Genomic DNA, 9462 nt, shown 5'->3' on the forward strand with positions numbered 1-9462 from the left:
AAAAAAAAAAAAATTTATGCTTAATTTCGGGGACGAAATTCTTTTAAGGGGGGGAGGTTATAGCGACCCCGGTCTTTTCCCATCTGATTATTGTATCCGGACTTAGGTTCCGTAGATTCTGTCATTGAATAATTGTTGTTGTTGTCCTTTATTTTCTCATTTGGAATTATAGGATGTGTTGGGCAGGTTTGTTTCAGGTTGGTTGGGTTTAGAAACCAAGTGTTGCTGTCCAGGATTTTGGTTCTTCGCTCGAGCGAGGAGTTGGTCGCTCGAGCGAGAGATGGCGTCCAGTTTTGACCTGTAGCTCTGCATTCTTGGCTCGAGCGAGATTTTCTTTGCTCGAGCGAGTTAGTTTGTTCTTCGCTCGAGCGATGGTTCCTTCGCTCGAGCGTGAGTCTGTTTACAGACCTGAGGTTTTGAGTTCTTCGCTCGATCGAGCTTTCTTTCGCTCGAGCGAGCTTTTGGGTTGTTGGCTCGAGCAAGGTTTCCTTGGCTCGAGCGTAGCTTTTCTGTGTCTGGTCGCTCGAGCGACAAAGGCTTCGCTCGAGCGAGCCTGTCCAGTATATATTTACAGCAGCGGGTTTTGATCAGTCCTTTTCATCTTCTTTTTTATTCCAAACCCTAGGTCCGACTTCTCTCTCTCCCTACTCACCTTCTCTCTTAGATTTGATCCACTTAGGGAGTGTTTCTACCCTAGATCCTTCATTAAAAAGATAGAGTGGGTCGAGGGCTTCCATTTAATCTGAACATTTGGCAATTTGGAGCACTTTGGTATTTGGGCACTCATCTCTGTCTTCACCATTTGGGTTGTTTTCTGTAAGGTAGGGATTTCCTACTCCATTTTATAAGTTTTGTTCTAAGTTTTGGTATTTTGATATGTTGGGGATACTTTGGTAAATTATGGGAAAAACCTTAGTTGTATTATTAAATTAATTTGTATAATTAATTCATGGAGTTGGGAAAAGATGGTTTAATTCATGGAATTGGGGAAATTCATTGATTAAATGGCGTAGTTGGTTAATTTGAATTATTTGTCTATTGAATTGTTGACATAGTTATTTTCAGTTTAGAAATAACTGTTTTGGGCTATCGGTGGAGGATAGTCGTGATTGTTGTAGACATTGCATGTGGATTAGGAATAACTGAAACTAATCACATTGGTTAAGTCATTAATTTTGACTATGGCATTGATACAGAAAATACGTGTATTGATTAAGCATTGCATTTGCATACATTGTTTTGTGTGTGGGAGGAGATAGGGGATGTACTCCACGGTTTAGGAGAAGATAGGGGATGGACCTCTAAACCGGATTTTGTTTGGGAGGAGATAGGGGATGGACTCCATTAGCATCACTTTTATGTGTGCTTATTTATATAGAAGTGTTTTTATTGATACAGCACTAAAATGTGTATCAATCTGGAAGTATGAAGTGTTTGATTTGAGCTTGAGTCTCATTTGTTTGTTGATATTGGAAGGATGTGAATATGATATATGTGATTCACTGTTGTAAGTTTGGCCAGGTTCTGAGCCATGTTGATAAAATTGGAAAGTAAAACGTATCTTAGACAATAGTGTCATGAGACTGTAAAATGAAGTAATTGATTATCTTGGTTAACCATCTGTTGAATGCTATTGCTTTATTCATTGCTTATATGTGGTTTAGTATATTTCTACTGGGCTGTGGCTCACCCTTTATGGGAACATCATTTTCAGGTTCAGGTGATAAATTACCTCCAAGGACTTAGCTTAGGAGGGTTTGGCTTCTGGATTGAAGAAGACTACTTTTAGTTAATTGTCTTTAATTATTAGTACATGTAAACATTCAAGCCTAGGGCTTTTCTTGTATTGAGTTAGAACTCATATTTTTGTATCCAAGTGTTGGCTTGGAAAGATGTAAGCCTGTAGGGCATTTTATTCGATGATACATGTAATGCTTTATTTTGTAATACTCTGATGAATGAATTAATAAATTGTCTTCTTTAAATAATGAATGTCAATGATATATAATGGGTTAATTTTGAGGGCGTTACATCAACCGGCAGAGTATTCGCAATACAAGAAGAAAATCTCACCACGCCACATCCAGAGTACGAGCAATACGTCGCATATGGACTCAAAGAACCACAATACGAGCCATGGCTAACCTAGGAAAAGTATAACTAGGATAGTAGTTAGAGTTTTTTGTTTTTTTTTTTTTTTTTTGGAATGCCCTTATGTAATCAAAGCGTGAATGATGTAAATCCTCTTTAATTAATCAAATATTAGTTTCTTAACACTTAAACAATCGTTTTATTTACTGTGTTCTTTCATAAGAACTTATAAGCAGCCCTTAGAAAATCTTAGTGCATTTGATTTTTGATTTCTAAGAAGATATCTGACACTAACTTCACCTTAGAAATATATTCATTATTTGAACAAGAAACTTTGATCAATGACTGCCAGAAGAAGGGGATGATTTACACATCTAATTGGACGTAATTCTTGTTTAAGGGGGACAAACCAACCTTCCCAACTCGGAAAGATGGACATTAGCCACTTGCCGGAGGGTCAATGAGGTTAATTCTTAACAAGAATGTAAACACCACATTAGGTGTAATGCCCAAATTTCTAGCCCAAATGATAAGACAACAATCATGGCTCTTTCAAGGAAAACCGAATATAAATCTCCAAACTTACATTACATGATACAATAGTTCTTCATGCAACAATACATTAATCCAACAACAAGTAAATAAACAAATAAATATCCCCAAGAGTTTACAATTTTCCAAGGCTTGAGCCTGGTTACACAAAACGGTTATTCAAACCCACACAAACATAGCCCTTGGCTTGCACATAGAGTCACAGCAAAATGAGAGCATTGTACTCCCAACACACATACTTCCACATCCCTAATTGGGTGGGATCACCATATCTTTTCCTGCACAAAAATCCCGTAGGGTGAGCATAAAGCCCAGTAAGAAATTCTTAACAAAGTATATACATTTTATAAAAGTCTCAAGAGATGAAATGCACATGCCATGCTATACCCTTTTTGAAGATAAATCACATTTTCATCTTTTGAAAACCATTATGCTCAATGATATCATGCAATTTCAATTGTTAAAAACTTAATAATTTATTTCAAGGGTAGTAAATACGACTCTGGTAATCTCTAGGTCGATGTCTGCAAATAGACTATACAAGTACTACTAAATTATCATTTTTACCGGTATTAACCGGAAGGCTCGGGTTTTCAGTCTTTCACCCTGGACTCTCAGGCCAACTTATTCAATATCATCTACACCGCCTATCAAGACTTCCCAACGTATTTACCCCAAAACCATTCCATGAAAACTTGTTTTTCAACATTCTTTTCTCAATGCAAGTTTTCAAATCAACTTTTAAAGTTTAATATAATCAAATGAATTGATATGTCAATTTCACAAGATGAATATAAATACTTTTATTCCAATTCATCATCCAAGGAATAACACAATCCCCTTTTCTCAAGTATCCTCGACATTTACTTATTTTCAAGACTATTTCAACGTTTTGAACAATAATTTCCAAAATCAACAGCAATTCTTATATTCCCTAAAATTCATCATTTATATGAATATAAATAAGAAATTTTCCAAACATCCATTTATTTTGACACACAAAATAAATATAACAATATCATTCATGGATTTTCAGTCTCTTTTAAAAAAAAAAATCTCCAAATTCTAGGTTTTCTCACCAAAACTATACAACTCAAATCTTTTGAAAGAAAACTTTCCAAAATCATCTTTTCTTCAATCAACGAAGATCAAAACCCATAAGATCATTTTAAAAGAACAAGAGACAAACCCACTTTCGAAATCGCTCAACTTCTTAAATCAACAATCAATTTTCAAAGCCATCGAAAAATGATTTCAAAAATCATATAGATCTTGCAAAAATATATATATAACTCTAAGAAAATCCCTACCTCAAGTTTTGAAGAAGAAATGAGATGAAACCCCCAAAATCAACGATGTCGAAACTCGATCTTCACCACACACAACAAAGCCCTCGAGAAGTTAACCAACTTTGATGAAGAACTTATGGTAGAACTCTAATGGATCTTCAGAAATCAAGGTTTTGATCCAATTTGGCATAGGGAAATGTAGAGAGAAGGGAGAGGAAAGGGTTTTTAGAGAGAGAGAGATATACAAAAGTGATCTGAACTATCAAATTCATGAACTGATATAACATGGTCCACTCGAGCGTGGAAAGCCCGCTCGAGCATCAAATACACTTTTCCAGTACTTTTGTACCAACTTCTGAAACCAAACATTCTCTGCTTGAGCGCATAAACGGTCGCTCGAGCAGACAAGCAACTTCTAATGCATTTTGCATTTTTGCTTCAAGGGCGCTGCCTCTCAACCCCGCCAAGGCGCTGCCCTAGGACCCGCCAAAGGGCGTTGTCTCCTAGACCCCGCAAGCTGACCAGGCAGCTCGATCCCCGCTAGGGTGCTGCCCTTGGACCCGCCAAAGGGGGCTGCCCCCTGGACCCCCGCGAGCTGACCGGGCAACTCAATCTCTGACATACTCAGGAAAATGGTAAAACTGGGATCACTACATTAGGAGATTGGCAACACGAGCCTTCACACTAAAGTAGCAACGTCATTACCTATATGATGAGCAGTTTAAAATTTTTGAGAACCACAGAAGATGGACGCATCTCCTTACGTCATTAATTGGGAAGAAATTCGATTCAAAATGCTATTATTAGAACAAGACCAATTGTGGCTCTAGACAGAAGGGAGAAGAACTTAAGAGAAGAAGATGATTTGGATAATTAAAAATAAGTTGGTAGAATCTATCTTGGAGCACAAGGATGCAATCAGACAAAACACTCACAACATTTTGAAGCATGAAGAATGGCTGAAAATCCAAAGACAAAATTTACTTAAGGGGGATAGGTTGTGAGGCCCCTAACTTTTGTAAATCCTATTAAGTCCCTGACTTTTGACTTAGTTCATCTTTTATTCCCAAATTTAATCCTAGAACAGAAGAAGCATCGCGAAAGAATTCGTACAAACCCTAATTGACCCCGATAGCTTAGTAAGCATTTCTGCACTCTAATATTAATTATTTAACTCTGAGGCCCTTGACCTTTGTAATTTTATTTAGACCATTACTTTTGAATTATTTCAATAAAGACCCTCGATTTCTTATTTGTTTTCAATTTTGACTATAAAGTCGAAAACACGCGCCAACCGAAAACTCACAAACCCTGATTAAACCCAGGAACTCAGGAATCATTTCCAAAAGCCCTAATGATAATTAATTAACCTCGTAATTATAAATTTATTACTCAAAACCCTAGGTTTCTGGTTCTCATTCCGATTCGCCGTTTAATTCGAAACGAAAAAACTTTAACAGAATTGAATTCCCAAGTCCTAATTTAACTAAATACGACACTTAAATAATTGTTCCAATTCATAAATTAAGGCCTCAACCCCTACATTTTACTTGAATTAAAAATTGACCCCAAGTTAGTACCATTACATACATACATATATATATATATATATATATGTTTGTACCTTTGAACTTATTTAATGAATTGTACACAAAATATCTATAAATAAATATCAAATTGTACACACAAATAAAAAAGAAAATCTTGCTAGGGTCACCATCAATGGCCAGCCACCCCCTCCCCCCTTCCTAGGCTACAATTATAGGTACTTCTGAGAAAAAAAATCCTTAAAATCATGGAGAGAATTTTTCCTTTTGGTACTAATTATATATATATATATATATATATGTATATATGCATTGTACTTGTAACTAGGGTAATTTAATTAAGAGAAAAGCCTAACTAGATCATGATTAAGTACATAATTAAGGTTCCTAATCCTCTACTATTCAATTTCATCCTAACTAAATAAAAAATATCCAATTGAATTGGAACCAGGGCATTTTAGACAATTCACACCATTTCTTCTATAAAAACACCACCACTCTCCACATTTTGAACAAAAACACACACTCAATACAATCAAAACACATCATCATCTAAAAAACAATGCACTCAAAACACACGGCTGGGAGAGAGGAAAGAAAGGGAGAAAGAGCTTGGTGGTGGAGGAAAAGAAAGGAAAGGAAAATTGTGCAAATCATCTCACCTAGGCACCAAGTAAGCTACATTACCACCCTTCCTTTTGTTTCCTCTTTCAAATACATGTTCTTAGAAGTTTTCAATATTATTTTCAGAAGTGTTTTAATGGTGTTCTTGTGTTAAAAATGAATAGAGTTGAGCCCTGTTCTACACTTGTGTTTTCTCTTAATAAATGCAAAACTATCTTTTTCTATACCTATCTCACATGAATTCCAAAGGCACACCTTGAATCTAAAATTCTGAGTTTATGATATGTTACTTAGCATGTCTTCATCACAATAGAAGTGAAAGATTATCCATGGTTACCCTCTTTTATTTCAAGCTTTGTGCTTAAAGATCCTATATTTATAGAAAATTTTAGAAAAAATACAGAAAAATCTCCTTAAACTCATTTTTATGTAAAAACATTCCTTTTAGTGTTAACTTTCATGGGAGCGAGTTGAGAGAAAATCCGATTTTCGTAATAGTCGATGAATTTGGATAGCGTTGGAGTTTTTCTTAAATAACTAAAAATCTAGGAAAGTTATTCCACTTTTGAAAAATGTTCCGAAAATAGATAAAATTATCTACAAGCCATGTGAAGGCCAAGTTTGGAAAAAATCTAAAAATGTCTCTTTAATTGTGATCTTTAAAATGCATCTAATTTGGAAATTATATTTGTTGATGATTTCATACTTTTAATTTCATGAATGTGCTTCTTATCTCTTGTTTGGCCTTAGCATGATATTTACTTTGTTGTGCCTATATTTATTTACCATGATGCTTTGATGATGCTCGTACTTGTGTAGAAATTATTGTCTCAATATCTTGTTCTAACCTTAACTTAAAAACATCTAACTTTAGGGAAGACTAAATGCGGTGGTATTAGGTTTTCGATCACTTGAATAATGATGAGATGACAATGGATTGATAGGACGTATTCCCTAACTGAAGGTTAAATCTTGCGCAAGTGATTGTTTCAAAACCCTTGAATGGATCGATTATATTTGGACCCAAGGTACTTATGACGGATAAGGTTGGAGGAGGTTATATATTTTTACCATCTCTTTTGAGGTCCTCTGTTGGCACTATGCGGTAGGTAACTGTTGTAGGCATACGAAGTAAGTTTTGCAAATAAGCAAAAAATGGGGCATACTGAATAATCTGAGTCCAATTCTTATGGTTGGGAGGATGAAATCTCTTTGGGAGATTTCTAGATTACTAACATCTGACCTTGCCATCCTTTGTTATTGACTTTAATATCATGCTTCATTTGTTGTTTTGTTATAATTGTGATTGTGTATTGAATTGAGAAAAATGGATGGGGGTGTATACGTTTATTGGGCATTCCAAGCTCATGGTGTTTCATGCCAGGTGTTTTGACAAAATTTATGTAGGCATCGATGAAGTAAAAACATTTGAAGACATATGGCTATCCTATACGATTAGGAATTTGTAATCATGTTTTGGAAATGTAAGTATTAAAACTCTTATCACAATTAAGATATGATCTTGTAAATATTTGCATATATATCTACATATATCTTTTGTAGCCTATTATCATATTTAGTCAACTCATGTAGATATTGTGTTAATGCCTTATTAAAGATCTGTCAAATAGGTAGTTTTGCTATCTAAGGAGATTGGACTTAGAAGGGAGACTATTTTGACTCCTCTGAGTTTTCCTAAGGTCTTACTTAGTTATTAACCAAGGACTCATTAGTGACATTTCCTACACAAGTAACCTTAGAAAAACCCTGTAATTATTTGTTATTATATTCCTTGATGTTCCCAATTTTTGGGGCGTCACAAACTCCAACACATCCAAAAACATGAATACCTTCAATTGTAACGCCGAAATTATATATTAAACAATATGGTTACCAAAATAAACCACAGGATGGAAAAGCAACACAATCCAATAATAACATAAATAAATAAAATTAGAGCCTCTTATGGACAAAAATTAGCAAACTGTGGACATTTTTATGAATGAATCGTCTATCGTAGTTTATATTTGTTACTCAATTTTGATATAAACTTATCATATGGGGACAAAGAAGATTTTCCATTGCTCTCACCTTTAGTCTATAAGCTATATCAATTAACAAATGTATCGATTATATATCTACGATAATGGCAAAAAGGTGATTACCAATGTTGATTCCACCATAATGGGAGGTGTGGACCTATGTAGAACAAACTCACCATTATTTGCATAAATTGACTGCCTACAGACTCAATCTCACATTTTCATGCTTGACTTCCCAAAGCTTTGAAGCCTTGGCCCATGTGTTTTATAACATGCACTACCAAATATAACACAATCCAATTTTGTATTATGCACATGTCCAATGAAAACTTGTATTGCAAGACACATATATTGTAGATCTGAAACAACACGACCAAGAAAATCTTATGGGTGATGCTCGTGTAACTACTCGTCTCCTATGTTGAAAGTTCATCTTTGCCAAAAGTTTTTCCCAAAATCACAAAATCATTTTAATCTTACATATCATCCCATTCTCAGTTTCACATGAATCTAAAAAATTCAATGGCTGGATTTAGCATTGCATAAAGGATTTTCCAATAAGTATATTGAGGGCACTATTCTTATCTTCTAAATTTTATGATGAGTTAAAATAGCACCCCTACCTACACAATTAGACCACTATATGACTTTTTCATCTCCTATTCTCATACTCACTGATAAATTTATTACTATAGAAAATAACAAATCGGCAACTGTGTTCAACCAAAACAATTTTGCAACAAAAAAATCCAATATTCATCACATATACATATCTCAATACTTTCAATATCATGATCAAAACACATTCAATCACAAAAACAACAACGTCATAACAGTAATATCACAAACCAAATCAAAATCACTAACTCAAACAAAAATTATATAACTCTGTATACATATCCATTTATATAGATGTCACACAATGATATATTGTTCTTACAATGAATTGCTACAAATCAACAAATAACAAAACAATTTCCAAAATCAACAAATCAATAAATTCACAAACAAACGAACATTACAATACCAAAACAAAATCACAAATTTGCATATATATATATATATATATCACACGAACCAAATACCTAACAAAATCACAAACCAAAATGCAAAAATCGAAGAGATTCGAACATATTTGAATAGACTGTAACTCACCTCCAAATCACAAACAAATTTGAACACAACTCACCGATGATCTCCAAGCCAAAAATCAATTTTCGTTCACTCATGAACCAATTCTAGATTTGAAGTCCTGCTCTCAAAAATCAAACAGAACTACAAAATTCAAACCAAATGCACAAAGTATAACAACAAAGG

The sequence above is a fragment of the Camellia sinensis genome, chromosome 13 (genome assembly GCF_055761805.1).
Source record: "Camellia sinensis isolate YWXY chromosome 13, ASM5576180v1, whole genome shotgun sequence".
Lineage (NCBI taxonomy): Eukaryota > Viridiplantae > Streptophyta > Magnoliopsida > Ericales > Theaceae > Camellia > Camellia sinensis.